The sequence below is a fragment of the Solea senegalensis genome, linkage group LG3 (assembly GCF_019176455.1).
Source record: "Solea senegalensis isolate Sse05_10M linkage group LG3, IFAPA_SoseM_1, whole genome shotgun sequence".
NCBI lineage: Eukaryota > Metazoa > Chordata > Actinopteri > Pleuronectiformes > Soleidae > Solea > Solea senegalensis.
Window position 1 is genome coordinate 23,438,974 of NC_058023.1, and position 14,721 is coordinate 23,453,694.

At 40.8% G+C, this 14,721-nt stretch overlaps 1 long non-coding RNA gene across 1 annotated transcript in view; it reads right to left on the reverse strand.

Moving 5' to 3' along the window:
- Positions 1-14,721, reverse strand: part of LOC122765787 — a 110,814-nt gene that overhangs the window by 16,897 nt on the left and 79,196 nt on the right. Inside the window, exon 4 of the long non-coding RNA XR_006360005.1 lies at positions 218-370. This is a non-coding gene — a long non-coding RNA (uncharacterized LOC122765787). The remainder of the gene's footprint in view (positions 1-217; positions 371-14,721) is intronic.

Genomic DNA, 14,721 nt, shown 5'->3' on the forward strand with positions numbered 1-14,721 from the left:
CTGAGAAGCATCTTAAAAATGTGGCTAGTTCTAATTTAGGACAAGTTGGGCCATAATCCGAAAGGTTTTTACTCACCAAAGTAGGTATTTTAAAGGTTTTTAACCTCCTCAACACGTGTGTAAATGTGCCATAACATCTGTGTCGTGCGTGTGTGCGTCTGAATGGCCCTCACTATTTTCCACATGGCTACTCATCACTTTAATATGCTCCACTCACCTCTTGATTCTGTCCCGGCGCTCCACCGCAGCCCGTCACTTTGTTCTTGCCGGTTGCCGCGAGGGCCATGTGACGCCGCGCGTCACGCCGCCATACGCCGCCGCCTTGTTATCTGATGTCTTTCTTCCTCTTCACGCCTGATCTTCTGGAAACCTTTATCAAGCGGAGGGAAAAGAAACGCACAAACACAACAACATCATTAAATGCAGAACTTCTTTCTTATTCGCTTAAGCGTTCGGGCTCCAGAGCGGCACATGAATTGATTCAATTTGCGGTGCCTGCATCACGCTTCACTCAACGGCCTCTCGGAGAGCTGTAAAGCATGCGTCATCGGGGAGATGATTTCATTTAAACACTTTAGCTGCAGCTGGATCTACAACATTCCTATAAAAATCCAATGTATTAATGTGACTAGCCAGATAAAGGCAGGGAAAAAGAGCAGAATCAATTAGCCTGATAATTAAAAGATGGAGATTAAACTGTCAGACATGCAGCTACAGCACCAGTTGATCTGATATGACAATTGTTTAGGCTCAACAGCTGATTTATCTCTGTAATAATTAACAACTGGCTACAAATGGTTGTTAACTAAAAATGACAAAGGCACAGTGTTAAAAGTCATTCAACATCTAAAAATCACAGTTAAACAAGATACTTTTCATTCTTAATGATGACAGTTTGTCTTTTTCAAATAGTTATTTCTAAAAACTGAACCATGGGCCAAGTAAAGAAGAAAAAAAAAAAATGTATTAAGCCACACACCGACCATGATATGTCATCAGAGATTAAGGAAACGTGTTTAAATTGAAACACTGGCTTCACTGATTGTGCAAGTGTATTCACAATTTAAATGTTAATTTACCGCCGCCAACAAATACCATTTATGTTGTGGGAGAACGGGTAGAAGTGTAGCTCTCAGTTCATGCGCGATTGGTCCTCTAGTCTCTGTGGAGGAAGGGGTAATTTGTATTGCAGTGAATGTTTTAAACTTTAGTTGTATATCATAAATAAATCCCCTTTAAACTGTTGCTGTTTGTTTTCTGAGTTGTGGATCAGTCATAAAAAAAAAAAAAGTTAACCCTCTAACCTCTGTTTCACACCCACCTACTCATTTGCTCCACCTCCTATCTGCTCAGGACTTGTAATGACCTTATCTGATGAGGTACATTTACCCCTGGGTAAATAATGGAAGATGTTTGGCATGTAGGATCAAGTTCTGACAGGAGCATCAGTGCACGCCCTGCACCATGCTACTGTACATCCAGATGAGTCTTTTAACATTGTGTTTCAGAATGAATCCGCACCCATACTAAAACGCCTGGAAACATATACTGGGAATGCACTGGGAATTACGGGTGGAGGAAAAACAACGATTCAGACGTGGAATCGACTCACAAATGTCCAAAATTCGGATTCTTTAAATGTTAAATAACATAAAATGGCCGGTACAGAAAGGCTGAACTCCGTCACCCGCACACTTTATGGGGAGCAGATAACAAAGAAGCATGGAGCCCGAGATACAGCGACGCTATTTCACTGAAAGAGGGTAGGATAGAAATGACATGTGAGCCGTTAAACATAAATATTGCACGTAAAAGCACGATTCAGTTTATATTTCGTCTTCAATACTTGATGTTTCTTCTTTCCGGTTTACACATTTCATCGAGTTTAATAGACGATCATGGAAATGAGCTAAACCCTTGTTTCTGTTGGTGAACAGCTGAACAGCTGTTGGTGAACAGCTGATTCTCTCTTCTGTAGTTTGCTTAGTTTCGGAGAGTAAAAATAAGAAATAATAATAATAAGGATGACGGAGGACTGCCGAGGTTAAAAGCGAGGTGATACTAACATGTGACGTCGACAGACTGACAGACCAAAACTTGATTTGTTTCAAACTTCCGAGTAAAACCAGGCAAGTGAAACTTTTATTTCCAAGAATATGACAGAGTATGTTTGCTCCTACACGTTGACTTTCCCTGAAAGAACCTAAAGCAGAGCTAAATCAATAGCATGTACAGGTTAGAAGCACTCGTGTTTTTGTAAGCCGCTACATCAACTATTAATTAGCTGGTGATTAGAGAACGATTCACAGCCCGAGGAGGCTACCGTCCTTGTGCTCTGCCGGGGATGAATCAGCCATTTCTCATCTCGAGCCTCTCAATATTTATCCGCGCGTCCTTTATCGCAGTACACCTGCAAAACATCCGATTAAGAGATGACATGATTCAGTGTTTTCACGCCAAGCGTGGAGAGGTCAGGTCTTTCAAAGATTTAGGGAAGAGATGTTTTTACGCAAGGACACAGACATGAACTTTGCATTGATTTAACAGGATCCAGTGATTTGGATGCTGGGATATATGAGAGCGGATAGGATGAAGAGGAATAGAAAGAGTAAGAGTGACATTGTGTTCCATCCTCTGCTTTCTAATCCATCCCCTTTGCCTGGGACGATTTTGTTTGGATTCTTTTGGGATATTATTCATCTTCTATTGCATTCATGTTTCAACAAAGGATAATTGGCATGCACACGTCAATATCAAAAAGTGGACGTGTGGAAAAACAGAGAGGATATTGGATTGTAATTCAAGTGTTTATTGTGTCTGGTTCTGTGTTGTTCAGTCTGCAAAGAGTTTGTGTAGACAAAAAAATAGAATGGCGTAACATAATCTTTACAGTTTTTTTATGTGTTTGTTTTATTGACGGATTGTTGTTTGTTTTTTTTTGTTTCATAAATCTGCGAAATAATGCGAGTAAAAATAAAGACACCCATTTATGAAAGTGCACAGATCGAGAATGAACGCCCCCCCCCAGAAATAGAAAAAAATATTACAATGCTGTCTTTGGAATCAATCCCGCGTCCCTGAAGGTTTAAAGTCAAAACACAACTTTTACCCCAAATAAACATCATCACAAAAGGCTGCTAAGACATAAAAGAAGATGAAAAGGGGGACATGTGTCAAATACAGATCGTGTTCCCAGCTTTGAAATGCAGTGTGCAGTGTAAATGGATCAGGGACCCCACGAAAGCAATTACAGCTATGATTCCCACGGTGAAAAAACAGGTGTCAAGAGGTCCAAATCTCTGAGGTCACATTTCATATTCTATCTGTTGTTTCTGCGGGTTTCAAATAGATAAATGTTTTTGATGAGGGAGATGTTTTTCTGCTCGCTTTCACTAGTGACAGTAACATTTAAACAATATGATGTGTGTTGTTGCCGAGCTTCAACTCTCTGCTTTGTACTAAAAAAAGAAAATGTTTACTGTGGCTGTGTCGCCGCAAAGGACAGACGAACTCCACTGTGTCTACGCCGATAAATTAGAGCACTTTTTTACTTGATATTTTCCACTTGCAAAAGTTTGTGCATGTTTCTTTATTACAGAATATTCACATGAGGGCGGACTAAAACTATTACTACATTGTGATTATGTGTATATTCTAAAATAAACAAAAGACATGGTTCAGTACTAAAAACTAGGGTGGAGATGAGTTGATCTACCAAAAACGTACGGGATCTTATCAAGACTCAGTTTTCCTTCACGCCGCAGTAAAAGGTTTGTATTAACAGATCGATCATGGGTTTGATGAATCGATGATCATATTATGAAATAGCTATGGAAGCCAATTTCGAAATTATGAGATAAAAAGTCATAATTATGAGATAAAAAGTCATAATTATGAGATAAAAGAGTTGAAATTATGAGATAAGCAGTCGAAATAATCATAATTTTTTATGAAAATGAAAACAGAAACATTTAAGAGGGTGTGGTTAGTACATCAGCACATGGAGATGTGACGTAACAAGTGTGACATTGTCTTGGTCTAGTGTTAGTTAAAAGGTAAAATGAAAGGGACAGCTCTAGAAAAAGACTTAATGCAAAGTTTTTTAATCAATATTAGATAATTTCCTTTGATATGCATGTATGAATGTGATTTTTGAAATAAATAACAGAATTATCTATTGAATTTCTTAGATGATCTAAAAACAAACATAAACATATGTGGACATATACCATGGTCACTTTAGGTCAATTTAGGACATCTATTTGTAATATGGTTTTCCTCATGGAAACTGGCAGTTGCTTTAAGGAAGGTGAGGATCTAAAGGGAGCCATGGTTAAGTTTTTCCTCGGGTCCCTTAGTGGGGGTGGTGGGTGTTTATATTGAGCCTCAGTCATGCACAGTCTTCCCTCACTTCTCAGACAGACATTGATGGGTGACGCGAGTGTACACCCTTAAACAAATCAATTCAAAGGCACATTACGTACATGTGCTGCATCAGTCTAAATCTAATGCACAACATGACAGGTTTTTCATTAGACAGATGAGATGGGCTCACACCTCTGATGGATGTGAGAACTGTGGCTCGGTTATAGGGCAGCCGTAATGACCAGAACAGTCGGCGCGCACCGTTCCAGGCCACAAGCTTTTGATTCCCCGTGCGATCCCGCTGCGTGGCATTACATGGCCGTGTGCAGAAGTTTGTATCAAGGTCGCCTCAAATCACGCCCGTCCTCCTTCAAAGCGACAAGTTCAAACCCGATGCGTCCCCGTGCGGAGGAAGACGACATAAATAAGCCCGGCTGATGAGTGAATATAGCGCTTCAGAGTGGTTAGGAGGTGGTGGGGGTGGGAGCGGGGTGCAAAAGAAAATATTTTTCCCTATAACCCTTAATGGAGCCGTCAACAATCACTTTTCGGCAGAGGAATGGAGTCACAAGGCGGATGGCGGCTTTGTGGTCTAAGGCAGAGGGGAAGCATCATTACCATAGAAAACATTACAGCCAACGACAGACATACAGGCCATCAAAGGCGATCATCTCATAAATTCTATGCACTGTATAATGGGCCTGTCACTCTTGAAGGCTGAAGGGAAAATAATGCCAATGGCAGATTTTTTTTTCCTCCTTCTTCTTTTTAACTTCCACAGTGCTTCTGCTGATTATTTGCTAAATATGCCTCGGCTTGTTCTGCTAATGGACACCAGGGATGCAAAACAAGCGGCGGTGGGCAGACTGACGGCCACTCTGCGAATCCATATGTCGCTCTCAGTGCTCCATGTCTTATCATTAAGCCAATAATATGATGAGCAATTAACACCAGGCGTTACAAACGACCACTCAGTCAGCTTGACGTGTGGCACGTCCAAGAGGGAGAGACTGCGGTCTGCTTTACCCATGGTGCACCCGTGGTAACTTGCCATGGGAATAATACACTCCTGTGTTTATACTATAAACTTTATATATTTCACAAATTCAATCCGATTTTAAACATTTCGAGTACTTTCAGACCCACCAGTCGCTGTCCTACAGCCCTACACTTATTTTGCAATGATCAAATTCAATATTTAATTATATATATAAGCTTGTCTAGTGTTTTAATTACAATTGTCTACATGTATGTTTTGATTTAATGTTTTAATGTTTCTGTTTTTGTTATTTACAGATTCATTTTACGTCATAAATGCGTTTTTTTTTGTGGTGAGCAATACATTTAAAAACAGACATTTTTACTTTGAAATAGTGTGCAATGTCATCCAAAATATTTGCTATTGCAACATCATAAGATATCATTTTAATTTCTAATCAAAAAACCGTTTATTTTTCCCAAACTGTTGGACTTTTTTTTTTTACTTGACCCGGCCCCTCCTGACCGGACTAGAAGTTCACTGGCCCCCAGGTCATTTTGAAGTTGAGGTTTACTCTATACTGCTCATTCTTATACCTTCTGTATATACTGTGCGTTTTAACATAGTAATGGAAAAAAAAAAGCAGCTGAAACGCTCTGTGTTCTAAGAGTTAAATCAGCAGTAGGTAATCAGCCATCAGAGAGAGAGAGAGAGCTTGAGTGGGCAGTCGTCGAGTGCAATTAAACAAACCATGGATATTTAAAGGAATACTTCACTGATTTGCATTTAGCTTTGTATTACTAGAATAGGGGTAGTATTTTTGAAAAATTGCGCTTCCCAACCTCAGTTTCCCCGGAGTCGATATATATCTTCACTCTTTTTTTTTAATACATGCCCACCAGTGACACTTGGTCCTGTTAGCGTAACTGTTAGCAAAGATGGCGTACACTGTTTACATTCTGGGAATGAGGTCCCGTCCCCCTACTTGTGGGTCTAAAAGGTGCAGAATTAGCGTCGCAGTTTCACTGGTGGGCACGTAACAAAGAAAAAAGAATGAAGATATTTCTAGACCCAGAGGAAATTGAGGTTGGGAAGCAGAATTTTTCAAAAATACTACCCCTATTCTAGTACTACAAAGCTAAATGCAAATCAGTGAAGTATTCCTTCAAGACGTTCATGCACTGTATCTGTGCAAAAATAACAAGACGTTAATTCAGAACAGGGCCAAGGGAAATAAAAGACTTGTGTCGCAGGTAGTTGAGTCTTTCCTTGTCTTAAAGGTCACAACGGATGTCTCTGTCTCCAAAAGCATGGACTGAAGACAACGTGTCGGAGGGAGAATATATCTAGCAGAATGGTCGCATCAGACAGACAGCGACACCTTTCTCGTTAATTACGTGATTAAGCTCCGCAGAGCTTCGGGGGCCAATTCGAGACCCTGTGCGGCTAATTGGGACACGAGTGACACTGCTGTCCACACGACTTCATTCTCCTCAAACACCGAATAATAGAATACGAATCTTTTTATGTATGGTGAAACAAAGTCACAGAGTGCAAACACACTCAAATAATAATAAAAAAACACTACAAAATAAACAGGGCCACATCATGTCACATTTTTAATTCCGCGAGCATGGAAACACCCTGTTGTGGATTCACATTTACCTCGAATAAGCATCCAGCTAATGTGTTCACTCAGCAGTGGGATCGTTTCTGCTGTAACTTGCCACCAGCTTTAATACAGAGGATGCTGAGGAAATAAAACTATTGTAATTGTTGTTTTGAAAATGTACGTTTGTATTTGTTTTTGCCAGCGACCTTTATATGAAGAGTGCTTGCCGCAATCCTCAGTTGGAGACTATTTACGGGGTCACAGCTAGTTCACAAAATGTCTGCGATAACAGCGGGAGAGGACTGAATATGCAATGACTGAAAAATGACTTGAGAGGAGAGGAGAGATTAGTTCAACGGTTGAAATCATTTCTTTCTGCGTTTATAAAATAAATATGGTTCAGATCACGCAGGGTCTTATTTTCCTCGTAGCAGCCGGGGCCACAGGAGCCGCGTTTACAATAAAGCGACTTTCACATTTCACAAACGGCGCTTTCCTCAACACAAAACGTGCATGTTTAAATATTTACGTCGCTTGAATAAATATTAATGTCAGCATGATTGTGCTGAATGGTAAAGAGTGCATATGAAACACAGACAACGTTCTAATTTGTATACATTTAAATGCAAAATACTTGTAATTCGAATAGTACATTTCGCAGATTACAGGACGTTATGTCATACGATTCTCTAAAGAATGCTGCATGCTGAAGCTACAGCTTTTTTAAACCCACAAAAATCGTTTTTTACAAAAGCATGGCTCTAATCATAACAAAAAAAACAAATACCAATAACATTTTTGTTTTCCACCATATTGACACTGACTGACAGACAACAATAGATAACATTTGCTCAAATCTTAGATATTTTCCCATTATAAATCACCATAAATCATTTTAATCAACCTATACCTAGCCTCAAAAAAACATATACTATAGGGTCCAAATAATGAAGCTCAACAACATCTTTACTCATCGTCTGGTATCATCAGGGTCATTCTCCCACACAGAAGAACGTTCAGCCGTTCTCCTCGTGACGAGTAAACTGACTGCACATCGTAATTGCCAGATAGTAATCGAAGCAACTTAATAATGACCTGACTTCATTTGACTTTAAGACGAGAGCATATGTCAGTGAGCACTGACACTACAGTACTGTACGCACGGCGCACACATTAAAGTTGAAAAGAAGAAGCCAGCTGTCACGTGTCGTGTCATGTGGTCGTCTAAGTGATTTTCACACGTGTAAGAGCTTTTCCGTGTTCACAACAGGCGCCGTGAATATTCCACATCTCTCTCCGTGTGGACTTTTCATTAACCGGCGCATACTGTACATGCAGCACATATACGGCGCGTATAACTTTTTACTCTCGTCTTTTCACATCTGTCGACTCGTCTCGGCGCTCTCTGTGTAACAAAAGGTCTTCCGCTCGCGCCGCAGAGCTGTCCTGATATTTCAAACATAGATGAATGGCTTTGCGGGGAGTGTGCGCACAACTGAGAGCGAGTTAGCTGCAGGGACTCTCCCAGGACTGAGCTGTAATGGGCAGCGAGGAAAGCCCATGTGGCCCCGGCCGAGCGAGCGGCCCTCTGCAGCGCGGCCGCGACTGAACTTCTTCATTAAACACGCAGTAATGAAAGTAAATCACAAAGAGCTGCATGTTAATGAATAAGCGACATACGTATGAACGGCCCTCTCCTCCTCCTCCTCCTCCTCCTCCTCCTCCTCCTCATCCTGCTTCACTTGAGTCCTGGACAGAGACAAATACACTCCGCTCCTGTAAATGGAACAGAAAGCATTGAGAAGGGGGGAAGACGGATAGGGCGCGCAGTGCACACACTCGACTCCACTTTTATCCCTCACTGTAGAGAAATAGCGGCTCCTCTCTTTCCCCTCTGTCCCCCCTTTGCCTTCCCGCTCTCGGGCGAACTGAGAGACAGTGATCTTTCCAAAGGTCATGTGAACCGTTTGTTTTTATCTCAGAGTTTCTTCACTGACATGACGAGCACAACAGAGAAAGTTTGCCTCGAGCTTTGGCTTTGTACATTTCATAGCCAAGTCAGCGAGAGCCCGGGCCACAGAATTGCAGTCAGTACTTTTCCACGCACAGTTAAGTGGAGATACGGTTGTACTGGTCTACTATTCTTACTGAATGGACTGAGCCAGTTTGTTAGCTGCTTGTTGATTGTCTTATTTATAATCTATGAAATGACAGAGCATAACCTAAGTGTCCTCGTCAGTCCAAATCCGCGCTGGCCTGGATCTGGCCATGTTTGCCTCACTGTTGTCTTTATTGGAAACTGTGGAGCACTGAGGACAGTTTGGGTCTGACTAAACACGCCGTACGTGCAGTAGCGATCATATCGTATCTGGTTATAATTGAACGAAAACAATAGTGTGTGTTTCTTTAATGTCATGTAAATGTGCTTAAGTACCACTATAATTACATTATGATGCACTCAACGAAAGGGAACAAGGTAAACAAAATTACCTTGAATAAATAACTAATCCCTGAGGGTGGACTCTTCTTGTGCACCTGAGGTTGAATCCATTTTTATTGCAATGACTTGCCCTTTTCATTCCTGTTGTACGTCTTCTGCTGCGTCTGTAAACAATAAAAAGTGGCACAGAACGACCACAAAGCCTTAGTCGCTTTATAAAAACCCAGTGAAATATTATTGTGGGGCCGCCGCCGCCGCTGCCGGCGTCCTACTGCGAGTACTACTGCGTCTGTGCTTGAGTATTTACCTGCTATTATGACAAACGAGGGCTGATTATTACCCAGGGTGCACTGGGGACAGTCATTACAGGAACCTCCAGTTTCTGCTGCAGTTAGCCAGTCGTCCTCTGTGTTATTTCACAAAACACCTGTGCTGGACGCCTCAGGCTTTACCAAAGAAAGAAAAGGAAATTATTATTATAATTATTTTGAACTGCTTCACAATAATCAGGAGTGTTGTCAAAACACAGAGGACACAAAGACATACTCGCTAATTTATCAAAGGTTTATATTTCAATTTTTAGCTAGATTTTGTATATTAAAGCCACAGAGAAACTGTTCTTAAATGGATGAAACAAATCTGACTCACTGACTGCAGGGGAAACAAGCTTGCCTTTAAGCGATTTGTTTAGAATGAGAATTAACCCATTAACACACAAGTGTAATGTGCATTACTGTAAACTATGCGACGGTTTGTGCTATCGGAAAAATTCCAACGGTTTCTGAAAGCTTAGAAGTTCCAAGTCAAAGCATATGTGGTTATCACAGTAATTTCACTCGTGATGTTGCAGGAAGCCGGCGAATCAGCGTCTTTGTCACCAGAGAAGAGAGAGTCTGGTGTACGTGTACAACTGCAGTGTATTTTTCTAAATAAAACGTTTTGTTTTTCTTCATTCTAAATTTTGGGTTAAAGAAAAACTCTGTTTTGAGGCTGTAAATAGTCCACGTTTAAATAAATGCAATTCTGCTGTTGCGACAAAGACAGCCTTTATGTGCAGATACTTGTGTATGCATGCGTGTCCCATTGTCAAAGCAAAACTCCATGACATATTCATAAATGACAATCGATTTATCATTAACAAAAGTACTTCGTTTTCTCAGATCATAAAAGAAATGTACTGTATATTGTACCGAATTTGAATATTCATGAAAAGACTAATTACACTATTCTGCACAGTAAAGGTCAGCAAACAGCAAAGTGAAGTAACAATAAGCAGAGCAGTTTAAAATGATTCATTGACCAATTATCAGCTGATCATTATTTCCATTAATGATTAATCGGTTATACTTTCTCATTTAATATGATTGATTTTGAGTTGTTTGGTTCAGATTCAAATGTTCACAAACCAAAATAATTTGAGTTTTAAGGATTTATTTGTAATATGGAGCAAAGAAACCGTCAAATACTCACATTTAAGAAGCTGGAAAAAAATCACAGAAGTTTATTTTTAATCTGTAAAAAAAATAAAAACACTCAATATGAAAATAGCAAGTGAAAAAGGTTGAGAAGTTAGAATACTGTGTGAGTGTGTTTGAGACTGTATTTCAGGACAGGGCAAAGCAGACAAAGATGACAAGACACCTTCAATTAACCTGATGAGCTCTGGTCAGTGACATTTAGGCTCGAGCATGACCTGAATCACAAACTATCTTCGCCCTCTGGCCTCAGTAGTGTTCCTTCCTTCAACATCCTTCTTTAACAGGGACACGGACGTGGCAGTGAAAGCGTCACTGAGTCATAAAAAAAAGAAAAGATGCATTTATTTCGTGTGTTTGTGCATCGTCTGTCTGCGCCGCGGCGTTTCTATCCTCACTACTCACCTCACATGAAGTTCGCCACACTGAGTGGAGCAGAGCTTACTGCTCTCACAGCAGCACCAAAACTGAAATATTCATCTTTAATAAGAGGTTTACAGCACATGATTCATTTTGATAGTGCTATGCCTGCTGTTGAGAGTATTCATGGCTGATGCGATATTATGGAAATAGAAAATTCCTACTGCTCTTACTCCAACACCCCTTGCAATCCCCCCCCCCCACACTCTGTTTGGGCTCATTGATTTTGGCTGCTAGTGCCACCAAGTGGTCAAACTGTCTGGGTAGCTCCCTGCACCTCTCATCTCGTTTTGGTCTATATGCTGGAATGATACACACACACACACACACAACAGGAGTCGATAGACTTTTCGAGATGTAGCTCAGTGGCTGTCATCTGCTATTCATCCATGTCACAGGCTGGGGATACACACACGTGTGTGTCAGTTGGTTCAAAATTACTTTTAGGGCTTGTGATGGATGTGTTGCTGATTGCTGAGTAGCTGCTAGATTGAAGAGTGGTCCACCTGCACCACCTGCACTCGTCCTCGCACTCTCGCGGGCCTCGGTCTCCGGGGAGGGAGACTTGAGAAAGAGCTGCGAGTGATATATGAGCCCGGCCTGAGAGAGATGAGAAGGACCTGCCATTCCCTGTCAGGAGGGGACGTTGCAAAGGCGAGAGGTTACGCACATTGAAATGCCATTTCCTTCACTTCACTACTTCACTCTCGCCGCTAACTCGGAAACCCGGGATGAGAAATGAAAAATGGCTCCCATTACTGGCTTGACCTCTGCTGATCTCTCCCGCCGACCCCCACATCTTTTATGAGTGACCCCTGCCGCGATGTCTCGACCTTTTCACCGCACCACACGCACACGTGTACATACGCGCTTGCATGCAGAACTGCTCACAGCCCTCCAGCTTTTTTTTTTCCTCCTTCCTCCGCCCTCCCGTGGGTACCGTTAGATTAGTAATGACCATCTCGAAAGCTGCCAATAAGACCAGGGTGAGTATCTACTGCTACTCCTTTTCCAAATCAGTGTAAATGGATCCGCTTCACACCAAAGGACAATAAATGAATCCCGCACTAATTACTAGCATGGACTACTTACTGGGTATGGTTCATCAACTGGAGCTAGATCTGTATTGATGAATTAATGAAATATTAACAATGGTACTCTATACTTACCCGTGCTGGAGACAGTTACAGTAAGAAGTAATTAGAAAAAGTAATTTGGCTTTTCATTAAGTTAAAAGTATCCAATGAGTTACTTGCTATAAGAAGGCAGCTTTATATATACATATAAAATATACACACATACTGTATATACACATATATACATATACATTATCTTTAATATATACCAATAACCATACAGCGTATTAAATGTACTTTGTCTTCTTTTGCTCCAAATAGAGGTTTTGCCATCTTTGCCACTCATTTCAGTTAAATTCATTTCAGTTCCAACACCAGTGTCTACACATCTGCACAGGCCAATTGTTCGCTCAGAATTACAGGAAACATTCATCTCACTCTCTCCGTAAATTATTGGTCAACTGTTTTTCATCTCGTCTTGACCCTGTGGCCAAAAATAGACCGTTTTTACAAAGCCTGTCAGAGTGAGAGGCTGTTAAATGTGCATGAATGAGACGTGTAACGGAAACATTTTATAGTCTCCACCTGCTGAATGTGAGGCAATTTTACCGGTCGCTCAATTTACAGATTCACATTAAAAATGCAACCGCCTTGTTGTTTTGAAAGGAACGTTGTCTGTTCTCATCGTGCACCGCCTCTAAATATCTTACTGTTTCCTTTACCGGTCGATACACTGAATGAAAGGAAACCTGTGAAGCTTTGTGAACATTGACAGAAAAAAAAATGAAAGAGCAGACAGTTCATTCTAAATAACCTCATGATTTCCTGCTTATCCCACATGTTTGTTCGTATGAGGAGGTTTAAGTTCAACGTAGTAAGGCCTGTCATTTAATATATTTAATAGTCCGGTTCGTTTCGGGAGGTGCAATTGTGCAACTGAACTGAATTTGAGGTCTCGGTTCGTTTAAAGTTCACTAAATTCAGGAACGAGGACTACAACGTGAGGCATTGTGGGAAAACCCAACCAAAACATAAACACGCATGTAGAACGATAGGACTATTAGGTGTGAAAAGAACCTTAGAGCCAAGAGGCAATTGTTTGTGACGTCAACTCTAAGAAAGTGAACGTTCCAATTGGTTGATACCAGCTGTCAATCACACTGGTGTCTTCTCATATGTGCGGCACTTTATTTTCCTCAAAATGGGAACACCACTTGTGCAATTGAGACTAATAATTTGTCAGAAAATGGTTTACTTATGTTATAAATCAAGGGAGACGTAAGCTCACTTCCCAATCTTCCTGATCAACCTCATCAAGGGAACTGGAAAACTGCGGTTAGAGCAGATAAACACGCTGTTCAATCTATTTCATAGAACCCCCATCTACACGTATGATATGTGAAGAAACCTGAAGCTCGACAAACGTGTCCTGCCTGCGGAGTTTTGATTAGACAACCATTGTTCAAAGGAGGGGGTTTAGCGGTGAATGTTTGCAGCGAAACATGTTACAAACCTTGATTCATCTTTGAAGAAGCATTTTTATCTATTAAAAATATAGGCTTGCTTCATATGTCTCGATTGTTTATGAGTCCTTCATTAGCAGAGGAGGGAGACGGTGGATGTGCACGAATGTTCTTACACTTTCATCTCAGCAAATGTGATCAGCAGTAACCTCTGGGCAATGATACAAAAGAAAACATGTAGCGGGGAGAGGGCCAACAAATATTTTATCAAAGTTAAGAAGAATGTCTGCGTGTTTTTTTCTACTAGATATATTTTATTAATTAAGTTAAGTTTTTTTTATTAAAAATTTGTATTTGACCAGAAACTATATATCAAAGCTATCTCTTTCTTACACGTTTGCATCATGTAAAGGATCCTAAACTGACTCTCTAACCTAATGCACAGAAAGAAGTGGAGTGAATATGTGTTGTGTTCCGAGCCTTTTGAGAGAAATAAACGCTCAGACTCTTCCGGATCAACCCGAGTGTCCGCCTGTTCATCCCCTATCTGTACTGTAGAAGTAAGCATGTTAACCTGGAGCAGCCACAGCTTCAGCCCCTGCAGGTAATAATATCTCCCCTCTGTCCAGAAGCAGAGCAAGAAAGTTAACACTACACTGAAGATTATCAACTACAGTTATGTACTTATACATACAGTCATTCCTAATTTGTGCCCTGAGGTCACATTTTCATTGGCTCCCACTTCAGTTTTAGGGAATACTAAACAGATGTATAGTAAAGTGTTCTAATCATGTGTGAAATAGTAGAATTTTTTGTTCCAGATACCTGTGACTAAATGTTTTGTACCTTTGTCGATGCACTGTGATCTGTAAGTTGTAATGCCATGGTAAA